We start from the raw sequence: 23340 nt of genomic DNA, 5'->3' as shown, positions 1-23340 counted from the left end.
CTGCAGTGACCACAGGTGTGATAAGATCTAGAATTGGCATCTGGTGCGATCTCTCCGCTTCCACTCCAAAGAAAGTTACCTGTTTATTCCTATCATGCATTGGTTTTTGGGGTTTTCTTTGAGTAATGATGATCTCTTTAGTAGTCTGTTGGCGCCCTCTCCTGGAGGAATAGTTTGCTTGCTCTTGGACATTCTAAAAGAGAGGTCATGATAGACATTGAGCTTCTGAGCTCAATTGGGGACAGTCATGGGTGATGAATGTTTGCAACCTACTGCGAAGCCTCATACCGCAATATAAGGAACGTCAAATACTAAGAAAGGGCGGCCTATGAAAGAATTACTACTTTCAATAAGTACACTTAAACGGCTAATTGGGAATAGAAAAACTGTAAAAAGCCCTCTGAGAAAGCCCCCCTCTAACCTTTGATAGTAAGCTTTTCTGTAGTCTGCCTGTTGATGTATTTTCCGTTTGAACTGTGCACAACATGAAGAGACGGAACACTGGCGGCTTGTCACAATGCCCCCCGATGACATCACAATAGCGCTGCTGCCTAGAAAACAAGCTGCGCAGAAGAAGTTGTTCTTTGGGTGGGAGGGTGGGCTAGTGGAAGGAGGGGGCAATCTCTTTTTTTCCCGGGTGGTAGGGGGATGACAGGAGAAGGGAAGCGGGTGGTGAGAAAGGTACAGAGGGCAGGGTTTGGGGGCTGGGAAGGAAAGGGAAAAGATTAGGGTTTGGGGATGATGAAAGGGCTTTCTACGGGTAAGGATGGCAAAGGGTGGCAGTGACGGAAAGTCAGGCAACCTGTCCTGTCCGTCTTTTTGTATCGTGAATTGGAAAGACTGCAAGGGGGAGGGGAGTTGCTTGCGCCCTAAAGGAGGAGTTATTCAGATTCATTGCAGTGGGCGGCGGCTGCAAAACGCACCATTCTTCTTGTTTTTGCTCTGCAAAGCAGCCTTTTCAAGGGTTGGCTTGGGTGACAAAATGTCTTGTGTAGGCGTGGGTTTGTCTCCCTCTCGCTCTCTCTCCCTAAGATGTGTCCGGCATAGGCCAGGGTGCCACTCGAGGCCCAAACCAATTCTGGTTATCGCTTCTCGGCCTTTTGGCTAAGATCAAGTGTAGTATCTGTTCTTATCAGTTTAATATCTGATACGTCCCCTATCTGGGGACCATATATTAAATGGATTTTTAGAACAGGGAGATGGAAAAAGAGCTTGCTCTGTCCACTCCACGCATTGACCTGGTATTGCAGTACCTCCAGGAACGGTGCACCCCTTCTTAACCCAGTTTCCAAAAGCAGAACTCAATTCACCTGATTCATATTAGCCCGATTTAATGAATTGGAAGAAAGCATACGTCTTCATATGCACCTCAATTTGGCCCATTCACTTTTCACACTTCCTCCTTTTGTTTTTTATCTTTCACACTTTTGACTTTCTTTATTCATCCAAATAGCAAACTCATCACCACTCAACCTGACCAACTCGGCTATGTCCCCGTGCTGCAGTTCTCTGTCTTATCTAGATCATTTGCAATTGAATGGAATAGATCCCTTTTGGACAAAGTGGATTCACCTGCTGCTGCAGTGACCACAGGTGTGATAAGATCTAGAATTGGCATCTGGTGCGATCTCCGCTTCCACTCCAAAGAAAGTTACCTGTTTATTCCTATCATGCATTGGTTTTTGGGGTTTTCTTTGAGTAATGATGATCTCTTTAGTAGTCTGTTGGCGCCCTCTCCTGGAGGAATAGTTTGCTTGCTCTTGGACATTCTAAAAGAGAGGTCATGATAGACATTGAGCTTCTGAGCTCAATTGGGGACAGTCATGGGTGATGAATGTTTGCAACCTACTGCGAAGCCTCATACCGCAATATAAGGAACGTCAAATACTAAGAAAGGGCGGCCTATGAAAGAATTACTACTTTCAATAAGTACACTTAAACGGCTAATTGGGAATAGAAAAACTGTAAAAAGCCCTCTGAGAAAGCCCCCCTCTAACCTTTGATAGTAAGCTTTTCTGTAGTCTGCCTGTTGATGTATTTTCCGTTTGAACTGTGCACAACATGAAGAGACGGAACACTGGCGGCTTGTCACAATGCCCCCCGATGACATCACAATAGCGCTGCTGCCTAGAAAACAAGCTGCGCAGAAGAAGTTGTTCTTTGGGTGGGAGGGTGGGCTAGTGGAAGGAGGGGGCAATCTCTTTTTTTCCCGGGTGGTAGGGGGATGACAGGAGAAGGGAAGCGGGTGGTGAGAAAGGTACAGAGGGCAGGGTTTGGGGGCTGGGAAGGAAAGGGAAAAGATTAGGGTTTGGGGATGATGAAAGGGCTTTCTACGGGTAAGGATGGCAAAGGGTGGCAGTGACGGAAAGTCAGGCAACCTGTCCTGTCCGTCTTTTTGTATCGTGAATTGGAAAGACTGCAAGGGGGAGGGGAGTTGCTTGCGCCCTAAAGGAGGAGTTATTCAGATTCATTGCAGTGGGCGGCGGCTGCAAAACGCACCATTCTTCTTGTTTTTGCTCTGCAAAGCAGCCTTTTCAAGGGTTGGCTTGGGTGACAAAATGTCTTGTGTAGGCGTGGGTTTGTCTCCCTCTCGCTCTCTCTCCCTAAGATGTGTCCGGCATAGGCCAGGGTGCCACTCGAGGCCCAAACCAATTCTGGTTATCGCTTCTCGGCCTTTTGGCTAAGATCAAGTGTAGTATCTGTTCTTATCAGTTTAATATCTGATACGTCCCCTATCTGGGGACCATATATTAAATGGATTTTTAGAACAGGGAGATGGAAAAAGAGCTTGCTCTGTCCACTCCACGCATTGACCTGGTATTGCAGTACCTCCAGGAACGGTGCACCCCTTCTTAACCCAGTTTCCAAAAGCAGAACTCAATTCACCTGATTCATATTAGCCCGATTTAATGAATTGGAAGAAAGCATACGTCTTCATATGCACCTCAATTTGGCCCATTCACTTTTCACACTTCCTCCTTTTGTTTTTTATCTTTCACACTTTTGACTTTCTTTATTCATCCAAATAGCAAACTCATCACCACTCAACCTGACCAACTCGGCTATGTCCCCGTGCTGCAGTTCTCTGTCTTATCTAGATCATTTGCAATTGAATGGAATAGATCCCTTTTGGACAAAGTGGATTCACCTGCTGCTGCAGTGACCACAGGTGTGATAAGATCTAGAATTGGCATCTGGTGCGATCTCTCCGCTTCCACTCCAAAGAAAGTTACCTGTTTATTCCTATCATGCATTGGTTTTTGGGGTTTTCTTTGAGTAATGATGATCTCTTTAGTAGTCTGTTGGCGCCCTCTCCTGGAGGAATAGTTTGCTTGCTCTTGGACATTCTAAAAGAGAGGTCATGATAGACATTGAGCTTCTGAGCTCAATTGGGGACAGTCATGGGTGATGAATGTTTGCAACCTACTGCGAAGCCTCATACCGCAATATAAGGAACGTCAAATACTAAGAAAGGGCGGCCTATGAAAGAATTACTACTTTCAATAAGTACACTTAAACGGCTAATTGGGAATAGAAAAACTGTAAAAAGCCCTCTGAGAAAGCCCCCCTCTAACCTTTGATAGTAAGCTTTTCTGTAGTCTGCCTGTTGATGTATTTTCCGTTTGAACTGTGCACAACATGAAGAGACGGAACACTGGCGGCTTGTCACAATGCCCCCCGATGACATCACAATAGCGCTGCTGCCTAGAAAACAAGCTGCGCAGAAGAAGTTGTTCTTTGGGTGGGAGGGTGGGCTAGTGGAAGGAGGGGGCAATCTCTTTTTTTCCCGGGTGGTAGGGGGATGACAGGAGAAGGGAAGCGGGTGGTGAGAAAGGTACAGAGGGCAGGGTTTGGGGGCTGGGAAGGAAAGGGAAAAGATTAGGGTTTGGGGATGATGAAAGGGCTTTCTACGGGTAAGGATGGCAAAGGGTGGCAGTGACGGAAAGTCAGGCAACCTGTCCTGTCCGTCTTTTTGTATCGTGAATTGGAAAGACTGCAAGGGGGAGGGGAGTTGCTTGCGCCCTAAAGGAGGAGTTATTCAGATTCATTGCAGTGGGCGGCGGCTGCAAAACGCACCATTCTTCTTGTTTTTGCTCTGCAAAGCAGCCTTTTCAAGGGTTGGCTTGGGTGACAAAATGTCTTGTGTAGGCGTGGGTTTGTCTCCCTCTCGCTCTCTCTCCCTAAGATGTGTCCGGCATAGGCCAGGGTGCCACTCGAGGCCCAAACCAATTCTGGTTATCGCTTCTCGGCCTTTTGGCTAAGATCAAGTGTAGTATCTGTTCTTATCAGTTTAATATCTGATACGTCCCCTATCTGGGGACCATATATTAAATGGATTTTTAGAACAGGGAGATGGAAAAAGAGCTTGCTCTGTCCACTCCACGCATTGACCTGGTATTGCAGTACCTCCAGGAACGGTGCACCCCTTCTTAACCCAGTTTCCAAAAGCAGAACTCAATTCACCTGATTCATATTAGCCCGATTTAATGAATTGGAAGAAAGCATACGTCTTCATATGCACCTCAATTTGGCCCATTCACTTTTCACACTTCCTCCTTTTGTTTTTTATCTTTCACACTTTTGACTTTCTTTATTCATCCAAATAGCAAACTCATCACCACTCAACCTGACCAACTCGGCTATGTCCCCGTGCTGCAGTTCTCTGTCTTATCTAGATCATTTGCAATTGAATGGAATAGATCCCTTTTGGACAAAGTGGATTCACCTGCTGCTGCAGTGACCACAGGTGTGATAAGATCTAGAATTGGCATCTGGTGCGATCTCCGCTTCCACTCCAAAGAAAGTTACCTGTTTATTCCTATCATGCATTGGTTTTTGGGGTTTTCTTTGAGTAATGATGATCTCTTTAGTAGTCTGTTGGCGCCCTCTCCTGGAGGAATAGTTTGCTTGCTCTTGGACATTCTAAAAGAGAGGTCATGATAGACATTGAGCTTCTGAGCTCAATTGGGGACAGTCATGGGTGATGAATGTTTGCAACCTACTGCGAAGCCTCATACCGCAATATAAGGAACGTCAAATACTAAGAAAGGGCGGCCTATGAAAGAATTACTACTTTCAATAAGTACACTTAAACGGCTAATTGGGAATAGAAAAACTGTAAAAAGCCCTCTGAGAAAGCCCCCCTCTAACCTTTGATAGTAAGCTTTTCTGTAGTCTGCCTGTTGATGTATTTTCCGTTTGAACTGTGCACAACATGAAGAGACGGAACACTGGCGGCTTGTCACAATGCCCCCCGATGACATCACAATAGCGCTGCTGCCTAGAAAACAAGCTGCGCAGAAGAAGTTGTTCTTTGGGTGGGAGGGTGGGCTAGTGGAAGGAGGGGGCAATCTCTTTTTTTCCCGGGTGGTAGGGGGATGACAGGAGAAGGGAAGCGGGTGGTGAGAAAGGTACAGAGGGCAGGGTTTGGGGGCTGGGAAGGAAAGGGAAAAGATTAGGGTTTGGGGATGATGAAAGGGCTTTCTACGGGTAAGGATGGCAAAGGGTGGCAGTGACGGAAAGTCAGGCAACCTGTCCTGTCCGTCTTTTTGTATCGTGAATTGGAAAGACTGCAAGGGGGAGGGGAGTTGCTTGCGCCCTAAAGGAGGAGTTATTCAGATTCATTGCAGTGGGCGGCGGCTGCAAAACGCACCATTCTTCTTGTTTTTGCTCTGCAAAGCAGCCTTTTCAAGGGTTGGCTTGGGTGACAAAATGTCTTGTGTAGGCGTGGGTTTGTCTCCCTCTCGCTCTCTCTCCCTAAGATGTGTCCGGCATAGGCCAGGGTGCCACTCGAGGCCCAAACCAATTCTGGTTATCGCTTCTCGGCCTTTTGGCTAAGATCAAGTGTAGTATCTGTTCTTATCAGAACAAACTGAGCTAGCTACACTTGACGAGATACGATCAGGGAGACAAGCTCCGAAGCCCAGCCGAGACCGAAAGAGGGAGATCGGACGGAAGAAGAGCTTGGCAGAAAGAAGCAAGAAGACGAAGGCTCGGAGAAGACTTGGGGAGACCAGAGGAACTTCGAGGAGGAACACAGCGGGAGAAGACACCCGGAAAAGAATCCAAGATCCAGCTCCGGGAACTCAAGCAGGAACCAGCCATGGCAAGCAAGCCAGAGAAGGCAGCCAAGAAGGCTCAGGACCCAGGGACCTCCAGGAAGGCTCATCCAGAGGCTTCTTCGGCCCAAGAGGCCCCTACCTCCGACGCCAGCCAGCCGGAGGGAGCCCGGACGCCGCCTGAAAAGGCTCCAACCCTGGAGCCTTGGATGCGGCAGACGGTCGCCCTGAAGCTAAAGGCGGTGGATGGTAGGTTGCCGGACATGTCCAGCGACGTGTTCTGCAAGAAGATGATTCTGGATCAGGGCTTCTCCAGGGCGGAAACCCTGAGTGTCCAGACCTTCATGACTGGCATTTTTTTGGTAACCTTTGCCACGGTGAATGCCTGCAGGAGATACTGGGAGGCGATGAACGCAGCGATGCCGGACTCCCCTTTTCATTCTTTTTTAGGATCCTGTCCTATACAGAGGGATGAGAAGAGGATCACGGTCTCCATGCGGAACCCGCACACCCCAGGAAGAGACATCTCCACGTTCCTGGGACGTCTCTGCACAGTGGTGAGGGAGCCATCCCACATCCTTAACGGCAACGGATTCTGGACGGGTAAGTGGTCAGTAACCGTTCGACTCTACAGGGAACCAGCATCCGAGGATGGTCTCCAGCACCTGCCCCCGACATTCTCTCTGGGAAACTCCTTTGGTCTCATCTACTACCCGGACATGCCACACAACTGCATGAAATGTGGCGGGAAAGGGCATTCGATGAAAACCTGCAAGGAGGACGCCTGCAGGGTTTGCCGGGTGACGGGACACAGCTCCAAGGACTGCCCAAAGAAGAAGACTTGCAACCTATGTGGACAGGCGGACCACCTTTACAAGGACTGCCCACAGCGGGAGAAATCCTGGGCAAGGGTTGCCGCGGCGACCCAGTATCGGGTAGTCACAGCTTCGTCGACCAAGGCAGCTACGACCAAGGCAGCTACGACCAAGGCCACAGAGGCCAAGGACAAGGCGGCCAAGAACCCGGCGACCGTGGCCCCAGCCGATGCCCCAGCAGCCACGGAGTCCAGGAAAAAGAAGGGTAAGAAAACTGTTGCCCCCTCCCTGGCCCCCCCCCCCCTGTCACCCCTGTCCAAACCCCTCCCCCCCGGCCAACCCTACTGAGGATTCCACTACCTCTACCTCTTTTCCCTACTCCTCAGTTGGTCTCCTCACCCCTCCCCCAAAGCCCACTCTCCCTCCCCAGACCATGAGAGCAGAGGGCCTCAGCACTCCTGCACTTTTCACCGAGGAGGATTTTCCAGCTCTTGTCTCCTCAGGTACAGGCCAAAGGAAAAGGAAGGTGGAAGATAGTCCTGTCGCAGAACCTTCCAAGCTGTTCATTGTGGATCCCAATCCACCCCAGGAAGAGGAGGATGGCCTCCTCCCAGAACCGGACGTGTTGGAGCAGATGGTGGAGTCCCTTGTGGCCGAAGAAGAAATGGAGGAGTCGGAAGCCACTGAGGCACCATCCCTGTTCGATCAGCTAGAAGAAGAGGGTCTGCTGGAGATACCTTTACCGGCAGGTGCCAAAGAGGAAGAACCGCCCGACCGGAGTGGTAACTAAGGCACACCGCCTGCGCTAACTTTCTCTTTCCTCCAATGACTGCTAACATTAACATCTTTTCCATTAATGTTAGGAGCATCAGAGACAAGTTCAGACGTCAGACGATTTTTGCTTTCCTTAACACTCAGTCTAGTAATGTATTTTTCCTGCAGGAATGCTCCCTTCCCTCCTCTAGGTCCTTCAACCATCTGGCCAGGGAATGGACCCATGGACCGTCCTACTGGTCCGGCGGGGGCGACTGTAGGTCCGCAGGGGTCGCCGTGCTAATCAGGGGAAGCGCCTTCACGTTGGATTCAGTTCAGGAACTCGTCTGCGGCAGGTTACTGCTCGTGGACGGTACCTGGGCTGGAGAACCTGTCAGGTTCATCAATGTGTACGCTTCTCCTGTGAAGAACGATCGACTGGAGCTCCTCCAAGCCCTGCGCCCTCAGCTCGCCACCACCAGGATGGTAGTGATGGCCGGGGACTTCAACTGCCCGATTGAGGCGGATGGACGCAGTTCTGGAACGGCTGCCAAGTTAGACGTCACATCCAAACTGCTCATTGAGATGGTGACCGAAGCCTCTCTCGTGGACGTTGTGGGCTCCATCGGACACGGATCCGTGAACTATTCATGGTGCCGACCTGATGGTTCGCTGCGTTCCAGGATTGACTTCGTGTTTACCTCTCGGACGGTTGGGCGGAGTGGGCACTCGATGGTCCCCTGCTTCTTCTCTGACCACAGAGCCATTCACTTTCAAGGTGCGCTGGGCCACGGCTTTCCTGTCGGCCCTGGCTCCTGGAAGCTGAACTGCTCTCTGCTGGAAAAGGGGGAAGTCCTGGAGGAGATTAGAGCGGCTTACTCCACGTGGCGGGCCTACAAGACAGGCTTCCAGTCTGTTTCTGACTGGTGGGAATACGTTAAACTCGAGTTCCGTCTCTTCTTTCAGGCAAAGAGTCAACAACAGGCGTGTGTGAAGAAGAGGGACTTCAGGAGACTCCAGCGCGAGCTGCGCTCCCTGCATGACCTTCTTCGATGTGGCTGGGACGTGAGAGAGGAGCTGGAGGAGACTAAGAAGAGCCTGAAAAGGCACTTTGAGGAGGAGTCCAAGCGAATTGTCTTCCGTTCCAAAGTGGAGAACCTGGAGAAGGGTGAGAAATGTAACTCGTTCTTTTTCAGGAAACTCCACACCGGTCATACACCCCTGAATGAACTACGAGATGAGAATGGAAACATGCGACGCGGGAAAGAGGACGTGATGAAAGTCGTCAGCGACTTCTACAGCGAACTCTACGCCCGCAAGACTACCGACCCCGAGGCCGCCGATAAGCTCCTGTCAGGTATCACTAACCATCTTGACCCTGCAGATGCGGCAGCCATGGACGTCCCTCTGACGGTGGACGAGCTGCTCTCGGCCGCCAGATCCTTTAGGTCCGGCAGGACTCCGGGCAGCGATGGTCTCCCAGCAGAGCTCTATGTAGCGCTGGGGGACCTCATCTGTCCGGACTTGTTAGATCTGTATGAGGAGATGGTGGTGGAGGGCAGAATGCCTCCGTCCCTGAGGGAAGGAATGGTCACGATCCTGTACAAGCGCAAAGGAGAGAGGTGCGACCTGAAGAATTGGCGTCCCATCACCCTTCTGAACGTCGACTACAAGATCCTGGCCAAGACGATGGCAACGAGATTGAAGACGGTTATTGGACGGATCATCCACCCGGATCAGACCTGCGGCATCCCCGGACGCCGCATCGCAGACAGCCTGGCTCTCATGCGGGACACGGTCGAGTACATCAAGGCCCGCCGGGTGCATGCATCCCTGATCTCGTTGGATCAGGAAAAGGCCTTCGACCGTGTTTCCCATGAGTTCCTGGGCAAAGCTCTGCACAGGTTAGGCTTGGGTAACATGTTTTGCTTGTATGTCCAACTAATGTATTTTGATATTCACAGCTCGGTGTTGGTAAACGGCTGGAAGACTGACCCCTTCCCGGTCCTCTCAGGGGTCAGACAAGGCTGTCCTCTGTCACCTCTTCTTTTTGTTTGTGTTATAGAACTCTTTGCAGAGGCTATCCGGCGGAATGGAGAGATCAGAGGGATCACCGCACCAGGACCAGAACGCTTCGAGGTCAAGTGCTCGCTCTACATGGATGACGTGACCGTCTTCTGCGCGGACCGGCGCTCAGTTGACACCCTCGTCCAGACCTGTGAGACCTTCGGACGGGCTTCGGGAGCCAAAGTCAACTGCGGGAAGTCGGAAGCCATGCTCTTCGGGGACTGGCAGCCGGCCTCTTCCGCCCCCTTCCCTTTCAGCATCCAGCCGGATTTCATCAAGGTTCTTGGAGTCTGGTTCGGGAGGGAAGGAGCAGCCCTCAAGTCCTGGGAGGAACGCTTGACCAAGATCACCCAACGGATCGGTCTGTGGAGCCTCAGACGCCTCACCTGTGAGGGCAAAGCACTGGTCCTGCGTAACGAGGTACTGCCCGTGCTGCAGTACACGGCCCAGGCCTGGCCCCCCCTTGCCACCGTGTGCAGGGCCATTACCAGGACGGTGTTTCGTTTTGTCTGGGGATCCAAGATGGACAGAGTAAAGCGGAGCACCATGTACAAGGATCCTCGCAAGGGTGGGAAGGGCGTACCCGATATCCCCACCCTCCTGCGATCCTCCTTCGTATGTGACTGCGTTCGCCGAACTCTGCGAGTCAAGAGAGGTTCCGCGGGTGGGTCCATGTCTCGCTTCTTCCTGCTCCCCCTTTGGAGACGGCTCGGCTGGGACAAGTGGGACAGCTCCTTCCCCTACAACTGGACGACGCCATGGTTCTACGGAGACGTGGTTCGGTTTGTGAGGGAACACCAACTGGAGGGACTCAAGCCTGATTTGTGGAAGCCAAAGACTATCCACAAACTCATCAGAGCCAAGGACGAAATGGAGAACATTCCAGGACTTCATCACGACACACTGGAGACTGTTTGGACCAACGTGTCATCGGCTGGATTGACCAACGGGCACAAGGACTTGTCATGGATGGCGATACAGGGCGGACTGCCCGTCCGGTCATTCATGCACGCCCGGAACCTGTGCAAAACCCGGTACTGCCCAAGGTGCCCCTTCGTGGAGGAAACATCGCTGCACGCCTTTTGGGACTGCCGTTTTGCACAGCGCCTGTTGGTTGCCCTGGAGGATGACCTGAGGAACTCCGTCCCTAGAGGGAGCCTATCGTACCATTCCGTACTTTATGGACTCTTCCCTGGGACTCACACCGTTGGAGCCATCCAGGAGGCTTGGCGCCCTATGAACTGCTTTAAGGACGCTATTTGGGTCGCCAGGAACCGGCTCATCTTGCAGAGGGAGAGGATGTCTATCCAGGACTGCCGCAGGCTGATCCACAGCCTGCTCAGAGACTATTCCATCATGGACAGTCCGGACGACAGCGCCGAGGAGGAGGTTTAATTCTCTTCCACGCCCCCTCCCTCCTTTTCCCGTTTATGTGCGTCTTTCAATAAAGCTTCGGGCCTGTGATTTCCCCACCCTATCCCCTTTTTCCCTACCCCCATCCCCCAATCGCCGGTTCGTCGTTATTTATTGTCTAACTTTTTCTTTCAGCTTGAGTGCTACGGATAGCATAGGAGCGTGATGTATAGTTAGTGCGTCGTACTCTATTGCTATGTAAGAATGATTGTATATTTCTGAGTGTACGGGGCTGCGGCACTGTACACGGTTTGTTACTTTTTTTGAGGAGTGCATGATAATAAAGATGCTGTTAAATCAAAAAAAATCTGTTCTTATCAGTTTAATATCTGATACGTCCCCTATCTGGGGACCATATATTAAATGGATTTTTAGAACAGGGAGATGGAAAAAGAGCTTGCTCTGTCCACTCCACGCATTGACCTGGTATTGCAGTACCTCCAGGAACGGTGCACCCCTTCTTAACCCAGTTTCCAAAAGCAGAACTCAATTCACCTGATTCATATTAGCCCGATTTAATGAATTGGAAGAAAGCATACGTCTTCATATGCACCTCAATTTGGCCCATTCACTTTTCACACTTCCTCCTTTTGTTTTTTATCTTTCACACTTTTGACTTTCTTTATTCATCCAAATAGCAAACTCATCACCACTCAACCTGACCAACTCGGCTATGTCCCCGTGCTGCAGTTCTCTGTCTTATCTAGATCATTTGCAATTGAATGGAATAGATCCCTTTTGGACAAAGTGGATTCACCTGCTGCTGCAGTGACCACAGGTGTGATAAGATCTAGAATTGGCATCTGGTGCGATCTCTCCGCTTCCACTCCAAAGAAAGTTACCTGTTTATTCCTATCATGCATTGGTTTTTGGGGTTTTCTTTGAGTAATGATGATCTCTTTAGTAGTCTGTTGGCGCCCTCTCCTGGAGGAATAGTTTGCTTGCTCTTGGACATTCTAAAAGAGAGGTCATGATAGACATTGAGCTTCTGAGCTCAATTGGGGACAGTCATGGGTGATGAATGTTTGCAACCTACTGCGAAGCCTCATACCGCAATATAAGGAACGTCAAATACTAAGAAAGGGCGGCCTATGAAAGAATTACTACTTTCAATAAGTACACTTAAACGGCTAATTGGGAATAGAAAAACTGTAAAAAGCCCTCTGAGAAAGCCCCCCTCTAACCTTTGATAGTAAGCTTTTCTGTAGTCTGCCTGTTGATGTATTTTCCGTTTGAACTGTGCACAACATGAAGAGACGGAACACTGGCGGCTTGTCACAATGCCCCCCGATGACATCACAATAGCGCTGCTGCCTAGAAAACAAGCTGCGCAGAAGAAGTTGTTCTTTGGGTGGGAGGGTGGGCTAGTGGAAGGAGGGGGCAATCTCTTTTTTTCCCGGGTGGTAGGGGGATGACAGGAGAAGGGAAGCGGGTGGTGAGAAAGGTACAGAGGGCAGGGTTTGGGGGCTGGGAAGGAAAGGGAAAAGATTAGGGTTTGGGGATGATGAAAGGGCTTTCTACGGGTAAGGATGGCAAAGGGTGGCAGTGACGGAAAGTCAGGCAACCTGTCCTGTCCGTCTTTTTGTATCGTGAATTGGAAAGACTGCAAGGGGGAGGGGAGTTGCTTGCGCCCTAAAGGAGGAGTTATTCAGATTCATTGCAGTGGGCGGCGGCTGCAAAACGCACCATTCTTCTTGTTTTTGCTCTGCAAAGCAGCCTTTTCAAGGGTTGGCTTGGGTGACAAAATGTCTTGTGTAGGCGTGGGTTTGTCTCCCTCTCGCTCTCTCTCCCTAAGATGTGTCCGGCATAGGCCAGGGTGCCACTCGAGGCCCAAACCAATTCTGGTTATCGCTTCTCGGCCTTTTGGCTAAGATCAAGTGTAGTATCTGTTCTTATCAGTTTAATATCTGATACGTCCCCTATCTGGGGACCATATATTAAATGGATTTTTAGAACAGGGAGATGGAAAAAGAGCTTGCTCTGTCCACTCCACGCATTGACCTGGTATTGCAGTACCTCCAGGAACGGTGCACCCCTTCTTAACCCAGTTTCCAAAAGCAGAACTCAATTCACCTGATTCATATTAGCCCGATTTAATGAATTGGAAGAAAGCATACGTCTTCATATGCACCTCAATTTGGCCCATTCACTTTTCACACTTCCTCCTTTTGTTTTTTATCTTTCACACTTTTGACTTTCTTTATTCATCCAAATAGCAAACTCATCACCACTCAACCTGACCAACTCGGCTATGTCCCCGTGCTGCAGTTCTCTGTCTTATCTAGATCATTTGCAATTGAATGGAATAGATCCCTTTTGGACAAAGTGGATTCACCTGCTGCTGCAGTGACCACAGGTGTGATAAGATCTAGAATTGGCATCTGGTGCGATCTCTCCGCTTCCACTCCAAAGAAAGTTACCTGTTTATTCCTATCATGCATTGGTTTTTGGGGTTTTCTTTGAGTAATGATGATCTCTTTAGTAGTCTGTTGGCGCCCTCTCCTGGAGGAATAGTTTGCTTGCTCTTGGACATTCTAAAAGAGAGGTCATGATAGACATTGAGCTTCTGAGCTCAATTGGGGACAGTCATGGGTGATGAATGTTTGCAACCTACTGCGAAGCCTCATACCGCAATATAAGGAACGTCAAATACTAAGAAAGGGCGGCCTATGAAAGAATTACTACTTTCAATAAGTACACTTAAACGGCTAATTGGGAATAGAAAAACTGTAAAAAGCCCTCTGAGAAAGCCCCCCTCTAACCTTTGATAGTAAGCTTTTCTGTAGTCTGCCTGTTGATGTATTTTCCGTTTGAACTGTGCACAACATGAAGAGACGGAACACTGGCGGCTTGTCACAATGCCCCCCGATGACATCACAATAGCGCTGCTGCCTAGAAAACAAGCTGCGCAGAAGAAGTTGTTCTTTGGGTGGGAGGGTGGGCTAGTGGAAGGAGGGGGCAATCTCTTTTTTTCCCGGGTGGTAGGGGGATGACAGGAGAAGGGAAGCGGGTGGTGAGAAAGGTACAGAGGGCAGGGTTTGGGGGCTGGGAAGGAAAGGGAAAAGATTAGGGTTTGGGGATGATGAAAGGGCTTTCTACGGGTAAGGATGGCAAAGGGTGGCAGTGACGGAAAGTCAGGCAACCTGTCCTGTCCGTCTTTTTGTATCGTGAATTGGAAAGACTGCAAGGGGGAGGGGAGTTGCTTGCGCCCTAAAGGAGGAGTTATTCAGATTCATTGCAGTGGGCGGCGGCTGCAAAACGCACCATTCTTCTTGTTTTTGCTCTGCAAAGCAGCCTTTTCAAGGGTTGGCTTGGGTGACAAAATGTCTTGTGTAGGCGTGGGTTTGTCTCCCTCTCGCTCTCTCTCCCTAAGATGTGTCCGGCATAGGCCAGGGTGCCACTCGAGGCCCAAACCAATTCTGGTTATCGCTTCTCGGCCTTTTGGCTAAGATCAAGTGTAGTATCTGTTCTTATCAGTTTAATATCTGATACGTCCCCTATCTGGGGACCATATATTAAATGGATTTTTAGAACAGGGAGATGGAAAAAGAGCTTGCTCTGTCCACTCCACGCATTGACCTGGTATTGCAGTACCTCCAGGAACGGTGCACCCCTTCTTAACCCAGTTTCCAAAAGCAGAACTCAATTCACCTGATTCATATTAGCCCGATTTAATGAATTGGAAGAAAGCATACGTCTTCATATGCACCTCAATTTGGCCCATTCACTTTTCACACTTCCTCCTTTTGTTTTTTATCTTTCACACTTTTGACTTTCTTTATTCATCCAAATAGCAAACTCATCACCACTCAACCTGACCAACTCGGCTATGTCCCCGTGCTGCAGTTCTCTGTCTTATCTAGATCATTTGCAATTGAATGGAATAGATCCCTTTTGGACAAAGTGGATTCACCTGCTGCTGCAGTGACCACAGGTGTGATAAGATCTAGAATTGGCATCTGGTGCGATCTCTCCGCTTCCACTCCAAAGAAAGTTACCTGTTTATTCCTATCATGCATTGGTTTTTGGGGTTTTCTTTGAGTAATGATGATCTCTTTAGTAGTCTGTTGGCGCCCTCTCCTGGAGGAATAGTTTGCTTGCTCTTGGACATTCTAAAAGAGAGGTCATGATAGACATTGAGCTTCTGAGCTCAATTGGGGACAGTCATGGGTGATGAATGTTTGCAACCTACTGCGAAGCCTCATACCGCAATATAAGGAACGTCAAATACTAAGAAAGGGCGGCCTATGAAAGAATTACTACTTTCAATAAGTACACTTAAACGGCTAATTGGGAATAGAAAAACTGTAAAAAGCCCTCTGAGAAAGCCCCCCTCTAACCTTTGATAGTAAGCTTTTCTGTAGTCTGCCTGTTGATGTATTTTCCGTTTGAACTGTGCACAACATGAAGAGACGGAACACTGGCGGCTTGTCACAATGCCCCCCGATGACATCACAATAGCGCTGCTGCCTAGAAAACAAGCTGCGCAGAAGAAGTTGTTCTTTGGGTGGGAGGGTGGGCTAGTGGAAGGAGGGGGCAATCTCTTTTTTTCCCGGGTGGTAGGGGGATGACAGGAGAAGGGAAGCGGGTGGTGAGAAAGGTACAGAGGGCAGGGTTTGGGGGCTGGGAAGGAAAGGGAAAAGATTAGGGTTTGGGGATGATGAAAGGGCTTTCTACGGGTAAGGATGGCAAAGGGTGGCAGTGACGGAAAGTCAGGCAACCTGTCCTGTCCGTCTTTTTGTATCGTGAATTGGAAAGACTGCAAGGGGGAGGGGAGTTGCTTGCGCCCTAAAGGAGGAGTTATTCAGATTCATTGCAGTGGGCGGCGGCTGCAAAACGCACCATTCTTCTTGTTTTTGCTCTGCAAAGCAGCCTTTTCAAGGGTTGGCTTGGGTGACAAAATGTCTTCTGTAGGCGTGGGTTTGTCTCCCTCTCGCTCTCTCTCCCTAAGATGTGTCCGGCATAGGCCAGGGTGCCACTCGAGGCCCAAACCAATTCTGGTTATCGCTTCTCGGCCTTTTGGCTAAGATCAAGTGTAGTATCTGTTCTTATCAGTTTAATATCTGATACGTCCCCTATCTGGGGACCATATATTAAATGGATTTTTAGAACAGGGAGATGGAAAAAGAGCTTGCTCTGTCCACTCCACGCATTGACCTGGTATTGCAGTACCTCCAGGAACGGTGCACCCCTTCTTAACCCAGTTTCCAAAAGCAGAACTCAATTCACCTGATTCATATTAGCCCGATTTAATGAATTGGAAGAAAGCATACGTCTTCATATGCACCTCAATTTGGCCCATTCACTTTTCACACTTCCTCCTTTTGTTTTTTATCTTTCACACTTTTGACTTTCTTTATTCATCCAAATAGCAAACTCATCACCACTCAACCTGACCAACTCGGCTATGTCCCCGTGCTGCAGTTCTCTGTCTTATCTAGATCATTTGCAATTGAATGGAATAGATCCCTTTTGGACAAAGTGGATTCACCTGCTGCTGCAGTGACCACAGGTGTGATAAGATCTAGAATTGGCATCTGGTGCGATCTCTCCGCTTCCACTCCAAAGAAAGTTACCTGTTTATTCCTATCATGCATTGGTTTTTGGGGTTTTCTTTGAGTAATGATGATCTCTTTAGTAGTCTGTTGGCGCCCTCTCCTGGAGGAATAGTTTGCTTGCTCTTGGACATTCTAAAAGAGAGGTCATGATAGACATTGAGCTTCTGAGCTCAATTGGGGACAGTCATGGGTGATGAATGTTTGCAACCTACTGCGAAGCCTCATACCGCAATATAAGGAACGTCAAATACTAAGAAAGGGCGGCCTATGAAAGAATTACTACTTTCAATAAGTACACTTAAACGGCTAATTGGGAATAGAAAAACTGTAAAAAGCCCTCTGAGAAAGCCCCCCTCTAACCTTTGATAGTAAGCTTTTCTGTAGTCTGCCTGTTGATGTATTTTCCGTTTGAACTGTGCACAACATGAAGAGACGGAACACTGGCGGCTTGTCACAATGCCCCCCGATGACATCACAATAGCGCTGCTGCCTAGAAAACAAGCTGCGCAGAAGAAGTTGTTCTTTGGGTGGGAGGGTGGGCTAGTGGAAGGAGGGGGCAATCTCTTTTTTTCCCGGGTGGTAGGGGGATGACAGGAGAAGGGAAGCGGGTGGTGAGAAAGGTACAGAGGGCAGGGTTTGGGGGCTGGGAAGGAAAGGGAAAAGATTAGGGTTTGGGGATGATGAAAGGGCTTTCTACGGGTAAGGATGGCAAAGGGTGGCAGTGACGGAAAGTCAGGCAACCTGTCCTGTCCGTCTTTTTGTATCGTGAATTGGAAAGACTGCAAGGGGGAGGGGAGTTGCTTGCGCCCTAAAGGAGGAGTTATTCAGATTCATTGCAGTGGGCGGCGGCTGCAAAACGCACCATTCTTCTTGTTTTTGCTCTGCAAAGCAGCCTTTTCAAGGGTTGGCTTGGGTGACAAAATGTCTTGTGTAGGCGTGGGTTTGTCTCCCTCTCGCTCTCTCTCCCTAAGATGTGTCCGGCATAGGCCAGGGTGCCACTCGAGGCCCAAACCAATTCTGGTTATCGCTTCTCGGCCTTTTGGCTAAGATCAAGTGTAGTATCTGTTCTTATCAGTTTAATATCTGATACGTCCCCTATCTGGGGACCATATATTAAATGGATTTTTAGAACAGGGAGATGGAAAAAGAGCTTGCTCTGTCCACTCCACGCATTGACCTGGTATTGCAGTACCTCCAGGAACGGTGCACCCCTTCTTAACCCAGTTTCCAAAAGCAGAACTCAATTCACCTGATTCATATTAGCCCGATTTAATGAATTGGAAGAAAGCATACGTCTTCATATGCACCTCAATTTGGCCCATTCACTTTTCACACTTCCTCCTTTTGTTTTTTATCTTTCACACTTTTGACTTTCTTTATTCATCCAAATAGCAAACTCATCACCACTCAACCTGACCAACTCGGCTATGTCCCCGTGCTGCAGTTCTCTGTCTTATCTAGATCATTTGCAATTGAATGGAATAGATCCCTTTTGGACAAAGTGGATTCACCTGCTGCTGCAGTGACCACAGGTGTGATAAGATCTAGAATTGGCATCTGGTGCGATCTCTCCGCTTCCACTCCAAAGAAAGTTACCTGTTTATTCCTATCATGCATTGGTTTTTGGGGTTTTCTTTGAGTAATGATGATCTCTTTAGTAGTCTGTTGGCGCCCTCTCCTGGAGGAATAGTTTGCTTGCTCTTGGACATTCTAAAAGAGAGGTCATGATAGACATTGAGCTTCTGAGCTCAATTGGGGACAGTCATGGGTGATGAATGTTTGCAACCTACTGCGAAGCCTCATACCGCAATATAAGGAACGTCAAATACTAAGAAAGGGCGGCCTATGAAAGAATTACTACTTTCAATAAGTACACTTAAACGGCTAATTGGGAATAGAAAAACTGTAAAAAGCCCTCTGAGAAAGCCCCCCTCTAACCTTTGATAGTAAGCTTTTCTGTAGTCTGCCTGTTGATGTATTTTCCGTTTGAACTGTGCACAACATGAAGAGACGGAACACTGGCGGCTTGTCACAATGCCCCCCGATGACATCACAATAGCGCTGCTGCCTAGAAAACAAGCTGCGCAGAAGAAGTTGTTCTTTGGGTGGGAGGGTGGGCTAGTGGAAGGAGGGGGCAATCTCTTTTTTTCCCGGGTGGTAGGGGGATGACAGGAGAAGGGAAGCGGGTGGTGAGAAAGGTACAGAGGGCAGGGTTTGGGGGCTGGGAAGGAAAGGGAAAAGATTAGGGTTTGGGGATGATGAAAGGGCTTTCTACGGGTAAGGATGGCAAAGGGTGGCAGTGACGGAAAGTCAGGCAACCTGTCCTGTCCGTCTTTTTGTATCGTGAATTGGAAAGACTGCAAGGGGGAGGGGAGTTGCTTGCGCCCTAAAGGAGGAGTTATTCAGATTCATTGCAGTGGGCGGCGGCTGCAAAACGCACCATTCTTCTTGTTTTTGCTCTGCAAAGCAGCCTTTTCAAGGGTTGGCTTGGGTGACAAAATGTCTTGTGTAGGCGTGGGTTTGTCTCCCTCTCGCTCTCTCTCCCTAAGATGTGTCCGGCATAGGCCAGGGTGCCACTCGAGGCCCAAACCAATTCTGGTTATCGCTTCTCGGCCTTTTGGCTAAGATCAAGTGTAGTATCTGTTCTTATCAGTTTAATATCTGATACGTCCCCTATCTGGGGACCATATATTAAATGGATTTTTAGAACAGGGAGATGGAAAAAGAGCTTGCTCTGTCCACTCCACGCATTGACCTGGTATTGCAGTACCTCCAGGAACGGTGCACCCCTTCTTAACCCAGTTTCCAAAAGCAGAACTCAATTCACCTGATTCATATTAGCCCGATTTAATGAATTGGAAGAAAGCATACGTCTTCATATGCACCTCAATTTGGCCCATTCACTTTTCACACTTCCTCCTTTTGTTTTTTATCTTTCACACTTTTGACTTTCTTTATTCATCCAAATAGCAAACTCATCACCACTCAACCTGACCAACTCGGCTATGTCCCCGTGCTGCAGTTCTCTGTCTTATCTAGATCATTTGCAATTGAATGGAATAGATCCCTTTTGGACAAAGTGGATTCACCTGCTGCTGCAGTGACCACAGGTGTGATAAGATCTAGAATTGGCATCTGGTGCGATCTCTCCGCTTCCACTCCAAAGAAAGTTACCTGTTTATTCCTATCATGCATTGGTTTTTGGGGTTTTCTTTGAGTAATGATGATCTCTTTAGTAGTCTGTTGGCGCCCTCTCCTGGAGGAATAGTTTGCTTGCTCTTGGACATTCTAAAAGAGAGGTCATGATAGACATTGAGCTTCTGAGCTCAATTGGGGACAGTCATGGGTGATGAATGTTTGCAACCTACTGCGAAGCCTCATACCGCAATATAAGGAACGTCAAATACTAAGAAAGGGCGGCCTATGAAAGAATTACTACTTTCAATAAGTACACTTAAACGGCTAATTGGGAATAGAAAAACTGTAAAAAGCCCTCTGAGAAAGCCCCCCTCTAACCTTTGATAGTAAGCTTTTCTGTAGTCTGCCTGTTGATGTATTTTCCGTTTGAACTGTGCACAACATGAAGAGACGGAACACTGGCGGCTTGTCACAATGCCCCCCGATGACATCACAATAGCGCTGCTGCCTAGAAAACAAGCTGCGCAGAAGAAGTTGTTCTTTGGGTGGGAGGGTGGGCTAGTGGAAGGAGGGGGCAATCTCTTTTTTTCCCGGGTGGTAGGGGGATGACAGGAGAAGGGAAGCGGGTGGTGAGAAAGGTACAGAGGGCAGGGTTTGGGGGCTGGGAAGGAAAGGGAAAAGATTAGGGTTTGGGGATGATGAAAGGGCTTTCTACGGGTAAGGATGGCAAAGGGTGGCAGTGACGGAAAGTCAGGCAACCTGTCCTGTCCGTCTTTTTGTATCGTGAATTGGAAAGACTGCAAGGGGGAGGGGAGTTGCTTGCGCCCTAAAGGAGGAGTTATTCAGATTCATTGCAGTGGGCGGCGGCTGCAAAACGCACCATTCTTCTTGTTTTTGCTCTGCAAAGCAGCCTTTTCAAGGGTTGGCTTGGGTGACAAAATGTCTTGTGTAGGCGTGGGTTTGTCTCCCTCTCGCTCTCTCTCCCTAAGATGTGTCCGGCATAGGCCAGGGTGCCACTCGAGGCCCAAACCAATTCTGGTTATCGCTTCTCGGCCTTTTGGCTAAGATCAAGTGTAGTATCTGTTCTTATCAGTTTAATATCTGATACGTCCCCTATCTGGGGACCATATATTAAATGGATTTTTAGAACAGGGAGATGGAAAAAGAGCTTGCTCTGTCCACTCCACGCATTGACCTGGTATTGCAGTACCTCCAGGAACGGTGCACCCCTTCTTAACCCAGTTTCCAAAAGCAGAACTCAATTCACCTGATTCATATTAGCCCGATTTAATGAATTGGAAGAAAGCATACGTCTTCATATGCACCTCAATTTGGCCCATTCACTTTTCACACTTCCTCCTTTTGTTTTTTATCTTTCACACTTTTGACTTTCTTTATTCATCCAAATAGCAAACTCATCACCACTCAACCTGACCAACTCGGCTATGTCCCCGTGCTGCAGTTCTCTGTCTTATCTAGATCATTTGCAATTGAATGGAATAGATCCCTTTTGGACAAAGTGGATTCACCTGCTGCTGCAGTGACCACAGGTGTGATAAGATCTAGAATTGGCATCTGGTGCGATCTCTCCGCTTCCACTCCAAAGAAAGTTACCTGTTTATTCCTATCATGCATTGGTTTTTGGGGTTTTCTTTGAGTAATGATGATCTCTTTAGTAGTCTGTTGGCGCCCTCTCCTGGAGGAATAGTTTGCTTGCTCTTGGACATTCTAAAAGAGAGGTCATGATAGACATTGAGCTTCTGAGCTCAATTGGGGACAGTCATGGGTGATGAATGTTTGCAACCTACTGCGAAGCCTCATACCGCAATATAAGGAACGTCAAATACTAAGAAAGGGCGGCCTATGAAAGAATTACTACTTTCAATAAGTACACTTAAACGGCTAATTGGGAATAGAAAAACTGTAAAAAGCCCTCTGAGAAAGCCCCCCTCTAACCTTTGATAGTAAGCTTTTCTGTAGTCTGCCTGTTGATGTATTTTCCGTTTGAACTGTGCACAACATGAAGAGACGGAACACTGGCGGCTTGTCACAATGCCCCCCGATGACATCACAATAGCGCTGCTGCCTAGAAAACAAGCTGCGCAGAAGAAGTTGTTCTTTGGGTGGGAGGGTGGGCTAGTGGAAGGAGGGGGCAATCTCTTTTTTTCCCGGGTGGTAGGGGGATGACAGGAGAAGGGAAGCGGGTGGTGAGAAAGGTACAGAGGGCAGGGTTTGGGGGCTGGGAAGGAAAGGGAAAAGATTAGGGTTTGGGGATGATGAAAGGGCTTTCTACGGGTAAGGATGGCAAAGGGTGGCAGTGACGGAAAGTCAGGCAACCTGTCCTGTCCGTCTTTTTGTATCGTGAATTGGAAAGACTGCAAGGGGGAGGGGAGTTGCTTGCGCCCTAAAGGAGGAGTTATTCAGATTCATTGCAGTGGGCGGCGGCTGCAAAACGCACCATTCTTCTTGTTTTTGCTCTGCAAAGCAGCCTTTTCAAGGGTTGGCTTGGGTGACAAAATGTCTTGTGTAGGCGTGGGTTTGTCTCCCTCTCGCTCTCTCTCCCTAAGATGTGTCCGGCATAGGCCAGGGTGCCACTCGAGGCCCAAACCAATTCTGGTTATCGCTTCTCGGCCTTTTGGCTAAGATCAAGTGTAGTATCTGTTCTTATCAGTTTAATATCTGATACGTCCCCTATCTGGGGACCATATATTAAATGGATTTTTAGAACAGGGAGATGGAAAAAGAGCTTGCTCTGTCCACTCCACGCATTGACCTGGTATTGCAGTACCTCCAGGAACGGTGCACCCCTTCTTAACCCAGTTTCCAAAAGCAGAACTCAATTCACCTGATTCATATTAGCCCGATTTAATGAATTGGAAGAAAGCATACGTCTTCATATGCACCTCAATTTGGCCCATTCACTTTTCACACTTCCTCCTTTTGTTTTTTATCTTTCACACTTTTGACTTTCTTTATTCATCCAAATAGCAAACTCATCACCACTCAACCTGACCAACTCGGCTATGTCCCCGTGCTGCAGTTCTCTGTCTTATCTAGATCATTTGCAATTGAATGGAATAGATCCCTTTTGGACAAAGTGGATTCACCTGCTGCTGCAGTGACCACAGGTGTGATAAGATCTAGAATTGGCATCTGGTGCGATCTCTCCGCTTCCACTCCAAAGAAAGTTACCTGTTTATTCCTATCATGCATTGGTTTTTGGGGTTTTCTTTGAGTAATGATGATCTCTTTAGTAGTCTGTTGGCGCCCTCTCCTGGAGGAATAGTTTGCTTGCTCTTGGACATTCTAAAAGAGAGGTCATGATAGACATTGAGCTTCTGAGCTCAATTGGGGACAGTCATGGGTGATGAATGTTTGCAACCTACTGCGAAGCCTCATACCGCAATATAAGGAACGTCAAATACTAAGAAAGGGCGGCCTATGAAAGAATTACTACTTTCAATAAGTACACTTAAACGGCTAATTGGGAATAGAAAAACTGTAAAAAGCCCTCTGAGAAAGCCCCCCTCTAACCTT

The 23340-nt window shown here is 48.5% G+C and overlaps 10 non-coding genes and 2 pseudogenes across 10 annotated transcripts; all 12 read left to right on the top strand.

Moving 5' to 3' along the window:
- Positions 1 to 1084: 1084 nt before the first annotated feature.
- On the top strand, positions 1085 to 1275 carry LOC142269659 (U2 spliceosomal RNA). Its single transcript, XR_012735089.1, has one exon. It is a non-coding gene; the product is annotated as a U2 spliceosomal RNA (small nuclear RNA).
- A 1385-nt stretch (positions 1276 to 2660) lies between these two features.
- Positions 2661 to 2851, top strand: LOC142269658 (U2 spliceosomal RNA). Its single transcript, XR_012735088.1, has one exon. It is a non-coding gene; the product is annotated as a U2 spliceosomal RNA (small nuclear RNA).
- A 1387-nt stretch (positions 2852 to 4238) lies between these two features.
- Positions 4239 to 4429, top strand: LOC142269657 (U2 spliceosomal RNA). Its single transcript, XR_012735087.1, has one exon. It is a non-coding gene; the product is annotated as a U2 spliceosomal RNA (small nuclear RNA).
- A 1385-nt stretch (positions 4430 to 5814) lies between these two features.
- LOC142269773 (U2 spliceosomal RNA) lies at positions 5815 to 5918 on the top strand (annotated as a pseudogene).
- Positions 5919 to 11361: 5443 nt separating this feature from the next.
- On the top strand, positions 11362 to 11567 carry LOC142269765 (U2 spliceosomal RNA; annotated as a pseudogene).
- A 1387-nt stretch (positions 11568 to 12954) lies between these two features.
- On the top strand, positions 12955 to 13145 carry LOC142269656 (U2 spliceosomal RNA). Its single transcript, XR_012735086.1, has one exon. It is a non-coding gene; the product is annotated as a U2 spliceosomal RNA (small nuclear RNA).
- Positions 13146 to 14532: 1387 nt separating this feature from the next.
- Positions 14533 to 14723, top strand: LOC142269655 (U2 spliceosomal RNA). Its single transcript, XR_012735085.1, has one exon. It is a non-coding gene; the product is annotated as a U2 spliceosomal RNA (small nuclear RNA).
- Positions 14724 to 16110: 1387 nt separating this feature from the next.
- LOC142269654 (U2 spliceosomal RNA) lies at positions 16111 to 16301 on the top strand. The gene has a single exon (XR_012735084.1). It is a non-coding gene; the product is annotated as a U2 spliceosomal RNA (small nuclear RNA).
- A 1387-nt stretch (positions 16302 to 17688) lies between these two features.
- On the top strand, positions 17689 to 17879 carry LOC142269653 (U2 spliceosomal RNA). The gene has a single exon (XR_012735083.1). It is a non-coding gene; the product is annotated as a U2 spliceosomal RNA (small nuclear RNA).
- Positions 17880 to 19266: 1387 nt separating this feature from the next.
- On the top strand, positions 19267 to 19457 carry LOC142269651 (U2 spliceosomal RNA). The gene has a single exon (XR_012735081.1). It is a non-coding gene; the product is annotated as a U2 spliceosomal RNA (small nuclear RNA).
- A 1387-nt stretch (positions 19458 to 20844) lies between these two features.
- Positions 20845 to 21035, top strand: LOC142269650 (U2 spliceosomal RNA). Its single transcript, XR_012735080.1, has one exon. It is a non-coding gene; the product is annotated as a U2 spliceosomal RNA (small nuclear RNA).
- Positions 21036 to 22422: 1387 nt separating this feature from the next.
- Positions 22423 to 22613, top strand: LOC142269648 (U2 spliceosomal RNA). The gene has a single exon (XR_012735079.1). It is a non-coding gene; the product is annotated as a U2 spliceosomal RNA (small nuclear RNA).
- Positions 22614 to 23340: the final 727 nt, after the last annotated feature.

This window comes from Anomaloglossus baeobatrachus, unplaced genomic scaffold (assembly GCF_048569485.1).
Source record: "Anomaloglossus baeobatrachus isolate aAnoBae1 unplaced genomic scaffold, aAnoBae1.hap1 Scaffold_322, whole genome shotgun sequence".
NCBI lineage: Eukaryota > Metazoa > Chordata > Amphibia > Anura > Aromobatidae > Anomaloglossus > Anomaloglossus baeobatrachus.
This window is presented reverse-complemented; position numbering and strand designations above follow the sequence as displayed.